Source organism: Scylla paramamosain, chromosome 32 (genome assembly GCF_035594125.1).
Source record: "Scylla paramamosain isolate STU-SP2022 chromosome 32, ASM3559412v1, whole genome shotgun sequence".
NCBI lineage: Eukaryota > Metazoa > Arthropoda > Malacostraca > Decapoda > Portunidae > Scylla > Scylla paramamosain.
In genome coordinates this window covers 14055981-14072380 of record NC_087182.1, presented here as the reverse complement: position 1 = coordinate 14072380, position 16400 = coordinate 14055981, and the positions used below count along the sequence as shown (strand labels likewise).

Sequence of the window (16400 nt, the reverse complement as noted above, 5' to 3'; positions counted from 1 at the left end):
GTAAGGTAAAAGACGGGAAAGAGGAAAAAGACGTAAGGAAGAAGAAGGAAAGAAGAGAAAATAGAAAAGTTTACCTAATATTTGAACATTCGGCCTGTAACCTGATACTGTATTTCTGCTTCGTGCCGACACAACGCCTACCACTGTATGCAACACCTGTATAGCTATTATCATTGTCATTCCCCTCCTCTCGCTCTCTATTATTACCTCCACCAGCAACAGACGCACGAAACATTACCATATTAAGACACTTCCGCGATTCTAGACCATTTTATATAATTTTTCTCCTATATAATTATTATTTTTTTTTTTTAATGTGGCATAGAGCGACTGGTTTTTATTCGTTTTAGTGGTCATAACTAGACTCCTTCGAACGTAACTAAGATATATTGGAAAAGCGATATATATATTCATACTTCCTATAAACAATAACAAGCGTACACAGATTAGCTATAGTTTTTTCTTGCTGTGTTTTTGTATCTGTAATTATTATGAGTGGCTTCTATAGAATGAACACAGTACAGGTTTCAAGACTTCAAATTTTGGATAATCCTTTTTGAATTATAATTTTTTAGGGACTATCACCTTCTGTAGGCCTTTTTTTTTCTTTTCTTTTCCTTTTTTGCTTTTTTATTGGCCTAGGCAACTCTTTTACATAAAAAAATTTCCAATATTCCAATCAGTGAAAAGTAATATAGTTGAAACAGCCTTACTAGGATATAAAGGATTTGTTCCTGTTTGAAATCCACTTAAATCCGATTCCGTCCACCTAAAGTGATGTAGTGGTGTAAGGTTGAGAGAGAGAGAGAGAGAGAGAGAGAGAGAGAGAGAGAGAGAGAGAGAGAGAGAGAGAGAGAGAGAGAGAGAGAGAGAGAGAGAGAGAGAGAGAGAGACATATTCAACAAATAAATACTAAGTACCTCTTTGCGTCAGTTCGGTGTATCCTCGCTCGGGATTTTCGATACAAATCTGCTGGCAAATCCCATTGGTGTTGTGGGTAATCCAAATAGAAGCTTGAGAGCGTGAGGCCAATTAGGTGATTCATTATACTTAGCACGAATAAGTCTCTCTCTCTCTCTCTCTCTCTCTCTCTCTCTCTCTCTCTCTCTCTCTCTCTCTCTCTCTCTCTCTCTCTCTCTCTCTCCAACACATCGTCTGATATGACGATGAATGTCTTCCTCTACGTCCTGCGCCTCTTCCTCTTCCTCCTCGTGTGATCCAAAAACAGTCTTTCCAAGAAACACACGAACCGTAAATATTTCACTATCTACAATCAAACTGATACATGAAAGCTACATAGAACCCGCCGTGGAATAAATCAATAACAGGAAAACCTCGACGAATACATAACTGATGCGAGTAAAACTAACCCGAAAGAGGTTTATAGTTATGTAAGCAGCGGGGAGCTTCTCAAATTTGTTACCGAAGCATTTGCCAGAGATGGTAGTCACACGGATGCCGCAAGTGAAATGACAACCTTCCTGGAGAAAGAAACGGTCGCATTATGTATTCAGTTCACATTGAGAACTGAACAAAAACTTTTACCAGGCTTACTCATCGCAGGAAGTGACATTCTACTCTTACTACAGTAAATAAAACTCCTAGACCTGACAAAATATCCCAAGAGTTCCGAAAGAAGCCAAGCACCAGATGAGTACCCCGTTATCAATGATAGTAAACAAATCTTAACAGAGAGCAGAGTGCTGGTAGAGTGAATGTGCTAATGTAACACTGATGCTCAAGGAAGGCGACGAGTCACGACCAAGAAATTATCGATCTATTAGCTTTCAAGTTAACATAAACCACAACTCGATACAATACGGTAAAATATTTCCTAGATAAGAAGTTAAAAATTAATGCACAACATGGTTTCCACGATAAGTTTTCGTTCTTAACTAGCTTCCTCGAATTCTCTCATTACATTTGTCAAGAGTTTCATGAAGACTGATAAATAGCTGCCCCATATCACAGTGTTCAGAAGGCACACAACCATCAATAGTAGTGTTAGTTCTTACCTCTTTTCTGTATAATTTCCATGAAGTTTCACCACACTGCTTCTACCTGTCAGCGAGCGGTGGGCGGGGAGGAGCCTTTATCTTTGCTATCTTTTTTTCTTTTAATGAATGCAATGTAGTATAGTCCTCACAAACTGTCTGCCGCTGCTTGTATTTCCTCCTTTTCCTCCTCTTCCTCCTCCTGCTCCTTCCTAGCAATAAATTTAACAGTTCTAAATACTTAAACTTGCCAGAGAAAGCTCATTCGTAGCCCTTCTCTTCCCTTCCCTTCCCTTCCCGTCCCTTTCTTCCCTCCCTCACTTCGTTCCTCCCTTCCCCTCCCTAAGCCGTGAAATTTATCTGGAAAAAAATCTTCAGTCTTTTAATACGAATATCTGATTAAAAATAAAGTGTGTGTGTGTGTGTGTGTGTGTGTGTGTGTGTGTGTGTGTGTGTGTGTGTGTGTGTGTGTGTGTGTGTGTGTGTGTGTGTGTGTGTGTGTGTGTGATGTTAAATTTGCAGGTAACGAAAGCCTTGTAAGTAAAAATTTACTAAAAAAAGAGAAGAAAAAAGGTGTAAGATGATGATATTTTGCCGTCAAGAAGGGGGAGGAGGAAGATGAGGTGGAAGAAGAGGAGGACGAGGAGGAGGTCGATAACCATCATGAAAAGAGAAATAAGTCTATAACGAAGTTAAACTAAAAAATGAGGAAAAGGAAAAGGTGGGAAAAAGAAGAGGAAGAAAGAAAAAATGAAAAATAAAATAAAAATAAAGTATGGAAAAAAAAGAAACGTGAGAGGAAGGACAATTAATGGACACAAGGGAAAGAAAGTAAAAAAAAACGAAAAGTGTCAATAAAACGAGTGAAAAAAGGAAATCCAATTCCAACCAATAAAGGAAAAGAAAGAAAACGAAAAAAAACGAGAAAAAAACGAAAAAAGTATCATACCTAAAAAAGGAAAAAATCTGACTAATGGGAAAAGAGAAAATTTTTCTTATCCATTTCGACATAAAAAAAAGTTAAGGATATTTTCGTACTTTTGTTTCCCTTGACAGTGATTTTAAATACACACACCCAAAAAAGTTAATGTAAATTTGAAAAAAAAAATCACGCCACTGAATAATGACAATTTTATGCATTATAGTCTCAAAAAATTATTCGAAACTCCACAAAAATCTGAAACACAGATATTTATCTGAATTTGCTGAGAGAGAGAGAGAGAGAGAGAGAGAGAGAGAGAGAGAGAGAGAGAGAGAGAGAGAGAGAGAGAGAGAGAGAGAGAGAGAGAGAGAGAGAGAGAGAGAGTACTGTTAGAGGGGACAAACCCATTTTCTTGTGTGGGTCCAATAATGATTTTTAATGCTGAGAGAGAGAGAGAGAGAGAGAGAGAGAGAGAGAGAGAGAGAGAGAGAGAGAGAGAGAGAGAGAGAGAGAGAGAGAGAGAGAGAGAGAGAGAGAGAGAGAGAGAGAGAGAGAGAGACAGGACCAGACATAATAAAAGACCTTCGTTTGAACCGCACGGCAGAGGACGATGACAGTGCAATAATAAAGAAAGAAAGGAGGAGGAGGAGGAGGAGGAGAAAGGAGGAGGAGGAGGAGGAGGAGGAGGAGGAGGAGGAGGAGGAGGAGGAGGAGGAGGAGGAGGAGGAGGAGGAGGAGATGAAAGGGAAGGAAAGATACACGTGTAATGAAAACGGTAAGCGATGCATGAACAAATAAAGGGAGAACAAGATGAAATTATGGAAATATTGAGCAATTTTCATATATAAAAAAAAAAAAAAATACTGATAGACAATGAATTATTTGAAAATGTTTGAACTGTTTTCATAATGACTAAGTTTTACGTTGAAAATTCTTAAATGAACTAAAATATTAACCTTTTCCTTTTACTTCTCTTCTAGGTGAGTTAAGGTGAAAACTGTCACACGTGGAGGTCACCAGGGCTACCTGTCACTTTCAGCAGGTGAGATGACGTGTCCTTCCCTCCCAGTGGTCCCCAAACACTTCCACAGAGCACATCCACCGCCCTGAAATCCCTCCCTTCTCCCTAACTGACCCCAACCATACCCACACTCCCACACATCATATCCATCTCAATCAACGCTGCTTCTCCCCAACTGTCCCCAGCTACTACCCCACCACACACACCTCATCTTCCTTAACTCTTCTCTAAATACTTCTACGTCCCTCACATATACCGCCTCTTAAGCTGTTACTTCCCTATTTGTCCCCAAGCACTTTGACTAATTCACACTGCCTTAAACTGTCACTCCAAACAAGTCCCCATTGCACGCCCACCACCTCCAATGACGTTTCTTGTCCTAATTTCTCCACCAAACACTCTTTAACACCAAACACAGCTCCAGTACACCTCTTCCTTCTAATAATGTTCTCAAAATACTCTGTTCTGGATCTACTAACTAACCCTTTCTTCACTGATAAAAAAAAGGTAATATTTGCTTAACGTTTCTTACACACACACACACACACACACACACACACACACACACACACACACACACACACACACACACACACACACACACACACACACGTCACCAGCGTTAGGAAGCTCACGCGAAGATAAATTGCCTTCATTCACCTAAGACAGATTAATTATAACGAGAGATGAAGGTTTAGCCAACTCTGACCTGCTTCGATGGAGGGGGTTCTTGTCTGATTTGAGGTCTTTTGTTCGCCATGGCTTCGTATTGTTCAGGGGAAAGTGAGGCATTGTTATTATCTTTATTATTTTAGTGTTTAAGTCACAAGTATTTTATTTTTTTTATGATTATTTTTACTCTTATGTTTATTATTATTATTTTGGTATTTATTATTGCCATTTTATTTTTTCTTGTATTATTGTTTTTCTTCCATTGGTATTATTTTTATTAGTTGCTATTATGTTTATTATTTTTTTTTTCATTTATTCAGTCACTCATTCATTAGTATTTTTTTTCATTCACTCATTCTTCCTTTTAGTCTCCTCTAAGCCTAAAGGCGTATATAAAAAAAAAAATCTGGATTTGTGCATATGACAAGTCCTTTAAGTGGAAGTCTTCTTGGTATGTATTTAGGCACATTATTATCATTATTATTATTATTATTATTATTATTATTATTATTATTATTATTACTGGCAGCTATCATGACTACATCTTGCTCGTAGAAGGGATGATGACGCTGGTATGTTGTAATAATGGTGATGATGATGGTTATAATGATAATGTTTGTGATAGTAGTGCTGGTGGTGACTGGTGATACTTATAATAGGATAATGATAATGATAACAGTGGTGATGGTGATCTGGTGATAGTTGTTAGTGATAATGGTGATGGTAGTGATGGTGGTGATGGTGGTGATGGTTATGGTGATAATGATCGTAATAACGGTGATTATAATGATGATAGTGACAATGGTGGTGGTGGTGGTGGTAATGGTGACAGTGATAGTGCTCGTGGTGGTGACGGTAATGGTGGTGATGGTGGTGATGAGTCATCCCTATTGAGGTGCCAATCAGATCACGTAGCGCCAAGGGAGGACCATCACGGGAACCAATCAGGATAGAGTATACGTGAGTCCAACCACCAATCACAGGGCGCCAATTACACGACCTTGAACGGCGCGGACCAATCATATGTGTGTGTGTGTGTGTGTGTGTGTGTGTGTGTGTGTGTGTGTGTGTGTGTGTGTGTGTGTGTGTGTGTGTGTGTGTGTGTGTTTGTAAGTTAATTTCACAAGTCTTCCTCACAGAATGGAACAAAAAATCTAAAAAAAAAAAAAAAACATTAACTGTTAAAAAAAAACAAAAACATAATACTGATAATAATAATGAATAAAAATAACAAGTAGACAAATAACAAGGAAAGCAGAACCTCACGTGCATATTTTCTTTCTCTGCACAACAAAAAGACCGAGAAAAGAAGCTTATTCATAAAACCACACACGTGTTGTTTTGTATTCATTATAAACACCACGCTTGAATTTTTAAGCCTAGAAACTCAACGTGAAAAAAAGAAAAAAATGAGAAAAGAACACGCTTACTTCTCCTCCAGCTAATAATAATAAAAAAAAAACCTCAAAAACTTCAAATCGCTTTTATATGAACCTTCTTTTCATATATTTTTAGCAACTTTCCAATTACCTTCCAATCTACTCCAGTCAACCCTCCGCCGCGCCGCTGACTTGCTAATTAGAGGACGGAACAAAATGGATCGTGTTAGTTAAGAAAGAAAAAAAGTAATGTTCTTCTTTGAGCCTAAATTCTTACTGCCAATTAATCAACTACTTGAGATCGTTTGGTCTGCAACGAGGCTAATCCCGCCACGTCCCTCTCTCTCTCTCTCTCTCTCTCTCTCTCTCTCTCTCTCTCTCTCTCTCTCATTAGATAACATGTAGGCCTGCGTTGTTCTGTTCCCTTTCGTGTCTGTCTGTCTGTCTGTCTGTCCTCTTTTTCATCTTTTTTCTTTTTTTCATCATTATCATTATAATATTTTTTCTTCTTACTTTTTTTTTTTCTTCCTCCTCCTTCACTTGATTATTTAATGATACAAGTTCATTTCTCTCCCTCCTTTCCTCCCCTTTCTGTCACCTCGTATGAGAGATTACAACGCTCTCTCTCTCTCTCTCTCTCTCTCTCTCTCTCTCTCTCTCTCTCTCTCTCTCTCTCTCTCTCTCTCTCTCTCTCTCTCTCATCTTCCTTTTTTCTATTCCTCTTTGTTTCCCTTATCGATTTGCTTTTCCTCCCTATTAGTATTTTGATTTTCCTCGTCCTTGTCCTCGTCCTCCTCCTTCTTTCTTTAAATTTTTCTCCCTTTTCGCTTTTCCTTTTCGTTGTTTAAAATTTTTAGATTTCACGAATAAAAAAGGAAATAGGGAGGAAAGTGAAAGAGCGATGGATTATTGAACTCTCTCTCTCTCTCTCTCTCTCTCTCTCTCTCTCTCTCTCTCTCTCTCTCTCTCTCTCTCTCTCTCTCTCGCGACTGGGGGAGAGACATGAAAACAATGATTGAAAAGTGAGATACAACACGAACCAGAAACAACTGATAGACAAACCAGTACATTTTGCCCAAGGGAGACAAACAACAGGAACACACACACACACACACACACTCTCTCTCTCTCTCTCTCTCTCTCTCTCTCTCTCTCTCTCTCTCTCTCTCTCTCTCTCTCTCTCTGGAAGTGTACACAATGAAGGAAGAAAAATCTGAAAGGAGAACTAATTAAATGTGGCAAAATTAGGAGGAGGAGGAGGAGGAGGAGGAGGAGGAGGAGGAGGAGGAGGAGGAGGAGGAGGAGGAGGAGGAGGAGGAGGAGAAGGAGGAGGAGGAGGAGGAGGAGGAGGAGGAGGAGGAGGAGGAGGAGGAGGAGGAGGATAATGAACCAAAGAATAATGTTACAGAAAGGATACTAACTAGCAAAAAAAAAAAAATGGAATAGAAAAAGAGAAACAGATGGAGGAGGAGGAGGAGGAGGAGGAGGAGGAGGAGGAGGAGGAGGAGGAGGAGGAGGATATAAAAAAACAGAAATAATAGGGTATCGATTTATATAAATAACAGACAAAAAAAAAGAAAAGTGGAGACGAGGTGGAAGGACAAAGACGACAAAAAGAAAGAAGAAAAAGAAAAAGAAGAAGAAGAACAATAGCAACACCACCACCAACACCACCATCACCAGCAACAACAACGACGACGACGACAACGAGGATGACGACAGTACGAGGTGGAGGTACTGATGTATTGAAAAAAAAAAAAAAAAGAGGAGGAGGAGGAGGAGGAGGAGGAGGGGTGATAGAGGCTATAGACTACACGAATCACATGTCATGAAAGACTATCAGGTGAGAAAAAAAAATAGTGGGGAGAACAAGGAGGAGGAGGAGGAGGAGGAGGAGGAGGAGGAGGAGGAGGAGAAAGCATTTATCATAAGGGATCATGCAAGGGCGGTCTGGAATGCATAGGTAAACAGTGGCGGTGAGCGATATCACGCACCTGTCCTTACCTGTCGAGAGAGAGAGAGAGAGAGAGAGAGAGAGAGAGAGAGAGAGAGAGAGAGAGAGAGAGAGAGAGAGAGAGAGAGAGAGAGAGAGAGAGAGAGAGAGAGAGAGAGAGAGAGAGAGAGAGAGAGAGAGAGAGAGAGAGAGAGAGAGAGAGAGAGAGAGAGAGAGAGAGAGAGAGAGAGAGAGAGAGAAAACGTTATGACATCAAGCTCTTTTAGTTTTACCTCTTTGCTTCCTCTCTTGTCTTCACCACCACCAGCACACACGAGGCCTTTGAATTATTCCCACTAAACACACACCTACACACCCACACACACACACACACACACACACACACACACACACACACACACACACACACACACATCACACCGCCCTTCCCTTCAACCTTCCCGCTCTTCACGCCCCTTCCTTCTGTGCCATCCCCTGCAGCTCTCCTTCAGGTCTTCCACTTCCAATAATCCCCACACAAACACAAGCAGAAAGGCTCCTCTAGCTCTCGAGTCCTCCCGTATACACAGCATCACAAGGCAAACAGTGTCGTGGTGGCGCGGGGCATTGTGGGCGTGATATGGAGGGCCACCACACATTAAGGGGGCTTTGAGGGGCGCCATCAAACGCCACAAACACAGCTCCAGGACAGCCGAGTGCCCAGTGCGTGTGTCTCGAGGGCTATAGGGGCCGTGGAGTGTGTCCGAGGCATGCTACGGAGCTATTAGTGGCGAGTAGGATGCTGCGAAGGACATTTGTGTGTGTGTGTGTGTGTGTGTGTGTGTGTGTGTGTGTGTGTGTCTAGAGTGCTTTTAATGGCCAGAGAAAGCCTCAGAGGAACACCCTGACAAGCCGTGTGTACTTCTCCGTCAGTCCTGTGTGTGTGTTTGTCTATAGGGAGGCCGGGTGAGGGGAGTGTGTGTGTGAGTGTGTGTGTGAGGAGCGGTGTGTGAAGTACTGCCGCTACCAGTTTTATGGAAACTAGTCGAGTGCCCCTTGAGGTGTTTTGAGGAGCAGGTAAGGTGCGTTTCAAGGGGCAGGTAAACCTCATTAACTCTCTAAAGAACGCGTAAATAAATAACTAGATGCAGTGGGACTTTCAGGTGACGGTGGCTCTCTGTAACCCTTAACCCTTATTAGCTTAGGGTAATATGCATCAATATAGCATGAGGCGGAGTGAAAGAGCCAGGTCAACTAACAATACCTTTAGGCTGCAGCGGGGAAGCGAAGGACAATATGAGCAACAGGTAACTTTAATATCCCAAGCAGCCATGTATTAATAAGTCATCAGGTGAGCGAGGTAAATCGTCAGGTATTTTTACACCTGAGGAAAAAAAAGTGTGGCAAGGGATATTTTTGGAGCAACAAGTGACATGAAGCCGCTGAGGGACGCGTTAATATGTTATGAGGCGGAATGGAAGTCACAGGTGAGCCGTGGGGATAGGTGTGCAGGTAAAGTGTTCAGGTGTTCTTTACGAGACAGGTAATACACATAAGCTGAAAAGGTTGATAGACAAAGAACTGATAAGGAAGGTATAACAAAGAGCTGCAAGAAAGAGAGGAAGAGATGATAAAGAAGTCATTATGATACTGAGGAATAGACAAGGAACTGATAAAGAAGATATAACAAAAAGCATTCAAGTCATTATGTACAGGAATAAACAAGGAACTGATAAAGAAGATATTAAGAAAAAAAACATTGAAATCATTATGCTACAGATGAGAGAAAGAACTGATTAAGAAGCCATTATATTACAGAGATATATATGTAGACAGTTTAAAGGCAAGTTCTCTGTATTTCTGCATTTAAAGATAATGAATGTGTTATGATTTACGGAAAAAATAGATGTTGATGAAAAGATGTCTGGGAATAAAAACTAAGTGTTTTATTTTTGTTCTACACCTGCTGCTGAGATTAAAGTGTAGAATGTTGACACTAAATTGTGCCAGAAAAAAAAATACGATGATTGCAAAATTATAAATAGATGGATTAACGAAGAAATTTGAAGCCAAGGGTATAAGAAAAAATAAAGACAAAAATTTAATTCACTATATAGATTGAGAGACTGATTACGGTAAAGACAAATAAGTATATAACTACACAGAATGATGTACAGGTAAATAAATAAATAGATAGATATAAACAGGCTGGCAGACAGATAGACAGACAGACAGAAAAATAAAGGAAAGATAGATAAATACGCAGATAGACAGATAGACAAATTGATTGATATATAATAAATGAACTGACAAAAGTGACGTTCTATAAATTGACAAAAAATAACTTTCTATCTAAAAAAAGTAAATAAATAAAATAAATGAATAAATAAAGAAAAAGAAAATCTAATCATGTACACGTACCACTTCGCTCCCTGTGGTAGTCCCGGGTCGTGCTCCTAGGGTGGTGGCAAAAGGTCGTCGTGGTCGTGGGATGTAGCGTGAGGTCGTTCTGGAAAGGTCGTGGGCAAAGTAGATTAATTACTGACAGGGGGGAGCCTAATTATAGTGTGTGTGTGTGTGTGTGTGTGTGTGTGTGTGTGTGTGTGTGTGTGTGTGTGTGTGTGTGTGTGTGTGTGTGTGTGTGTGTGTAGGTAGAAAAGTAGGCGGATAGGTAGGAGGGTGTGTTATGTAACTGGTGTTCTCTCTCTCTCTCTCTCTCTCTCTCTCTCTCTCTCTCTCTCTCTCTCTCTCTCTCTCTCTCTCTCTCTCTCTCTCTCTCTCTCTCTCTCTCTCTCACCCACCTAGCCACACTCACCCACACCCACCTCCCTACATACCTACCAACACCCTCACCCAACACACCCATCCGCAATACCCGCTTCCCTTCCACCCCCAACACACCGCTTGAAATTCAGCCCTGCAGCTTTTGATATGCATACATAAGGAAGGGAACAAATGGCCAATCGATCCTTTACTCGCAACAAAGAGAAAAAAAGGGGAAGAAAAGGAAAATTACTCGCCTTTCGTAAAGCAATTTGATTTCACGAGGACGAGGCGTGATGAAAACGGAAGGGTGTGTGTGGGTTTTTATTTCATTTTTCTTTTTATTTTTATTGTGGAAAATGTAATAGTTTTTTTTTCTAATTTGCAGTAGAGATAACAGAGAAAAGTGATGTGTAATGCTATTAAAGTTTTCATCTAATTCTGTCACAGCAGCCGAGACAGTACATGCATGTTACTTTGTTGCTGTTATTTGTGATTTTCTTCTTTTCGTCTTTTTTCTTCTTCTTGTTTTTTCTTGTTTTCTTCTTCTTCTTCTTCTTCTTCTTCTTCTTCTTCTTCTTCTTCTTCTTCTTCTTTTCCTTCTGCTCCTCCTCCTCCTTCTTCGTCACTACTACTACTACTACTACTACTACTACTACTACTACTACTACTACTATTATTATTATTGTTATTATTATTATTATTATTATTATTATTATTATCATTATCATTTCTATTATCACTATGGAGACGTGGACTGGCTGCGTGTTGCCTGCCTAAGATATATTTACTTAAAATCAAAGGACAAATACAACCCTTTCACAGGAGGGCAGAAAGGTCCATTTTGTCTGTTATGTGTGTGTGTGTGTGTGTGTGTGTGTGTGTGTGTGTGTGTGTGTGTGTGTGTGTGTGTGTGTGTGTGTGTGTCCAAATGCCAGGACACAACGTTCCCTCCGTTAACAGAAGTGGATTGGCTCCGAACACGTTCTGTCAAACAAAAACGAAAAAAAAAGAAAAAGAAAAAAAGAGAGAAAAAGAAAAAAAAAAAAACGAAAGCCCACAGGAATTTGGGATCGACAGGTGAAGTTCCCCTCTATAAACACCTGTCCAGTGCCGGCCCCGCGTCCCGCAAACCGTCCACGCACGCACAAATAAAAGCAATTGAATAAAAATGGATGCCGCATAGATTCTGTTATAAGTTCGTTCGACTGCGAATAAATATAAAAGGAAGCTTGCGCAGAATTAGTTTTCGTTTTTACACATAATTAATTCCAGGTAACATATGTAAAAATTATATAATGTGATAATGATGGTTATGCTGGTGGAGGTGGTAGTGGCGGGGGCTGTAGTAGTAGTAGTAGTAGTAGTAGTAGTAGTAGTAGTAGTAGTAGTAGTAGTAGTAGTAGTAGTAGTAGTAGTAGTAATAGTAGTAGTAGTAGTACTAGTAGCAGTATTAGTGACTATTATTATTATTATTATTATTATTATTATTATCATTATTATTATTATTATTATTATTATTATTATTATTAGTAGTAGTAGTAGTAGTAAAAAAGTAGTAGTAGTAAAAAAAAAAAAAAAAAAAAAAAAGTAGTAGTAGTAGTAGTAGTAGTAGAAATAAATAACAAAAGTAACACCATCAACACCACCACTAACAACACCAACAACAACAAAAACCTAACCCAACTATAGCAACAAGGTCAGATTGGAGGAGAGAAAAAAGAGAGAGAAAAAAAAAAAAAACAGCAACACATTTTAAAAGCCAAACTAAACATTTACACTAAAGACAGATACATGAACAGATAAACTAACCCCAACACACTACACTGAAAAAAAAAAGAAAAAAAAAACACGCAGAGATTAAGTCTTAAGTCCAGTATCAGCGTTTCCGGGGCGAAGACAAATATCTTTCTCAGCTTTCCTTGAGCCAAATTACTCCTAAAAGCTGGTGTGCTGGCGATGACTGGCGCGGCTGCTGTGTTGAAGCTTGCCAGTTATTATGCAGATATGAAGGCAGGAGGACAGAAATAAACGGACACGAGTAAACAATATCATGGCGATTGTTTAGAAGGCTCGCAATATGAGAAGGAGCGCAGGTAAACATTGGGCAGGTAGGAGAAGGGACAGGTAGGAACAGGTGAACGTGACTATTTGAAAGGTGAGTAATAATTGGAATGGCACTGTTAGCTCCATTCAGTCAGTGCCTTTACCTGTCCTTGTGTGCTGTCCGGAGTTCCATTTGCACGGCTTTATTAAACAGGGCGGATTCAAAAGCATTCCGCCTCATCAACTCTCCTTAATTGACTGTCTCCAATCTCTCAAACTTTGTCGCAATGTTGCTTCTCTTCTTCTTTTATTACTACGGTTACTGCTCCTCTGAACTTGCTAAGTGCTCGCCTACCCCACACCATTCCAGGGCCTCGCTGCACAGGACTTTCCACTCACTCTCAGCCTTGTTCTGTCCATGCCACTGATGTAAGGGTTAACCAGTATCTTCTCTCTTTCATCCCTTGCGCTGGTAAACTCCAAACCCTACCTGATTTTGTTTCTCCGACGAGGACTTGGATGAGAGGGCAGCATCTACAACTGGACTAACCTACCTTAATACTGCTCCTTTCTACTCATTTTACTGGTAAATTCTCAACTCCCTGCCTAATTTATTTTATTTATTTTTTTAACTTCATATCACTTGAATTATGTCAAGGGCGGGGTAACAAGACGCATGTAGAATTGGACTGAGTTATCTTAATGGAATTCTTGTACTTACTTTCGCTGGACAACTCTGAATTGTCGATCTGATTATCTATTTTTTTCCTTTTTTTCCATTTCCTATAACTAAGATTAGCTAGAGAGGATTAACTAAACATAAATTTTAAGGAAACTCATTTTTACTCAACCTTAAAAGCAAACAAGCGACTTTTAGCTGTTAGTTTAGTCATTAGTCTATCCTCTTTGCAGTAACAAATAATAATAACCAACACAACAACACTAAGTCCTCGCTTTTCATAACAGCAAAGGTAAACAAATGGTCAAGGTAATACACTGCACGGCGGCACTGCAATAAACACCTGTGCAATATATCTGAAGCCTCACCTGTCTCCATCTCACAAAGCCCTATGATATTTAGAGATAACAGAGAGAGAGAAAGAGAAAGAGAGGGAGAGAGAGAAGCAGAGTTACGTTATACTTTATTGTCCATTACGCAAGGCAAAACTGAATGTGGAGCGTAACTAATGCAGGGAGAGGGGAAGGGAGAGAAGCAGAGGCAGGGAGAGAGGGAGGGAACGGAAGGAGTGGCGGTGGTAAGAGGAATACAAGGGAAAAGTTTTGTTTAGATTTAAATATTCCTCAGAGAAAGACTCAGGAGGTTCGGAAGGAAGAGGAGGAGGAGCAGCCGGAAGTGGTGGAGATGGAAGAGGAAGGAGAAGAAAAGGAGGAGGAGGAGGAGGAGGAGGAGGAGGAGGAGGAGGAGGAGGAGGAGGAGGAGGAGGAGGAGGAGGAGGAGAACAGAGAAGAAAAAGCGGACGGAAATGATACCAAACTAAATAAGAGTAGAGAAAAAGAAAAGAAGACGAAGAAGAAGAAGAAGAAGAAGAAGAAGAAGAAGAAGAAGAAGAAGAAACAGAAGAAGAAATAATAATAAAGGAAAAGGAAAAAGACGATGTAAGATGACGATGCTGAAGGAAAGGAGAGAGGGAGAAAAAAACAAAAAACAAACAAAACAATACTAAACCACATCAAAGAAAGGAGGAAAGGAGAGGAAGGAAGAGAACAGGACAAAAAAAATAACAACACAGGTAAGCCTACTTGAAAACATTAACACGACGAGGTGAACACACAAAAATGTAAAGGAGGAGAGACTGATTAGCTCAAGGAGGAGGAGGAGGAGGAGGAGGAGGAGGAGGAGGAGGAGGAGGAGGAGGAGGAGGAGGAGGAGGAGGAGGACTGCAATGCGACTTCCGCCTGCTAAAACTGCACCATTTTGTTCATCCATTGAAGCTAAAAACAGTCTCGTTAAGGTAAAACACGAGAGAGAGAGAGAGAGAGAGAGAGAGAGAGAGAGAGAGAGAGAGAGAGAGAGAGAGAGAGAGAGAGAGAGAGAGAAACATTCTTCATATTTGTTTACTCGTGTCAATTTTAATCCCATAAAATATTTGCATCGCTATAAATCAAAAGCCTATCTGTTACATGCTCTCTCTCTCTCTCTCTCTCTCTCTCTCTCTCTCTCTCTCTCTCTCTCTCTCTCTCTCTCTCTCTCTCTCTCTCTCTCTCTCTCTCTCTCTCTCTCTCCCTCCCTCTCGCCCCCTGCCGACCCTACCTTGTCAATATGCCTGCTGGTGTGTTTCGCTGGCATGCAAGAGAAGGCGGGAGGGAGAGTGAGAGTGGGGAAGGGAGGGGGAGGGAGGAGGGGAGAGGAGGGAAGGTCCGCGGGTGGAGAAAGAGAGAGTGAAGGATGGGACACGTGGGCATTTTTCAACCTTATTATACTACTTGAATGTAGTGCAAGGAGGGAGGGAGAGAGGGAGGGAGAGAGGGAGGAAAGGAGGGAGAGAAGGAGGGAGTGAGAAGATGAAGGAAAAATAGTAGTAGATCTTGTCACGTGTAGTAATTTAGTAGCCAATTATTCTGCAGTGGATTTCACAGTGGTAGAAACGTGCACGTACACACACACACACACACACACACACACACACACACACACACACACACACACACACACACACACACACACACACACACACACGCAGACTTACAGACCGAGTTTCCCTAATCTTTTCCTGATCAACGGAGTTTCCTTTGTGATTTCTCTCTCTCTTTCTCTCTCTCTCTCTCTCTCTCTCTCTCTCTCTCTCTCTCTCTCTCTCTCTCTCTCTCTCTCTCTGGACGCAGATAAATTTGAATTACACAAGGTATGCCACGTGTAGGCTTCTTGAAACCTCTCTCTCTCTCTCTCTCTCTCTCTCTCTCTCTCTCTCTCTCTCTCTCTCTCTCCTAACCATTATCAGCTAATTCACTTCCACTCCCTTCTTTCTTCTCAAAACCAAAAATTTCCCAGAACTTCAATCCTTTTCTACAAGATTAATTATTTGTTCGAGACCAATGTTTTCTTCCTACTCCACTGAGGTAACCTGCACAGGTGTGAGAGGCACGTTAACTAACTTACTCCAGCCTCTAATGGGGGTGGGTAGAAAAAGAAAAGAAAAAACAGGTGTGAGAGGATTTACACCTGTAATTAAAGATTTAAGGGAAGAGAGGTGAAGAATGGATATCAGGAGGGTACGATGGATGCGAAGAGAAGGCAATGATAGGTGTAAGGGAGAGGAAATCTATCAGGGGGGAAAACTTGGGGATGAAAAGGAAGGAAAAGGGCGAAGCTGACTGATAACAGAGAAAACTGAGAGATATAAAAGTGATTGCTGATAAGATAAGAGATGAAGTTGATAGAGAAAAGGAGGAAAAAATTGAGATATAAAATGTAAATCACTGATAAGATAAAAAGAAGAGGAAAGCTGACTGATAATAGGAAAACTGATAGATATAAGAAAATTACTGATAAGATACAAGGATAGACAGTTGATAGAAAAAAAAAGTGTGACAAAAAAACTTAAATACATGAGAGAGATAACTGATAAGACACAAAGGGGGAAAGACGGCAGATAAAAGAGAACACAGTGATAAACATGAGGGGCGGGGGAAGAACTGACTCGTTTAAATG

General features: G+C 40.6%; 1 long non-coding RNA gene across 1 annotated transcript in view; it reads right to left on the bottom strand.

The window, feature by feature from the left end:
• The window catches only part of LOC135089232 (uncharacterized), a 196625-nt gene extending 186060 nt beyond the window's left edge, over nt 1–10565 (bottom strand). The window contains exon 1 of the long non-coding RNA XR_010261420.1: nt 10343–10565. This is a non-coding gene — a long non-coding RNA (uncharacterized LOC135089232). The remainder of the gene's footprint in view (nt 1–10342) is intronic.
• Nucleotides 10566–16400: the final 5835 nt, after the last annotated feature.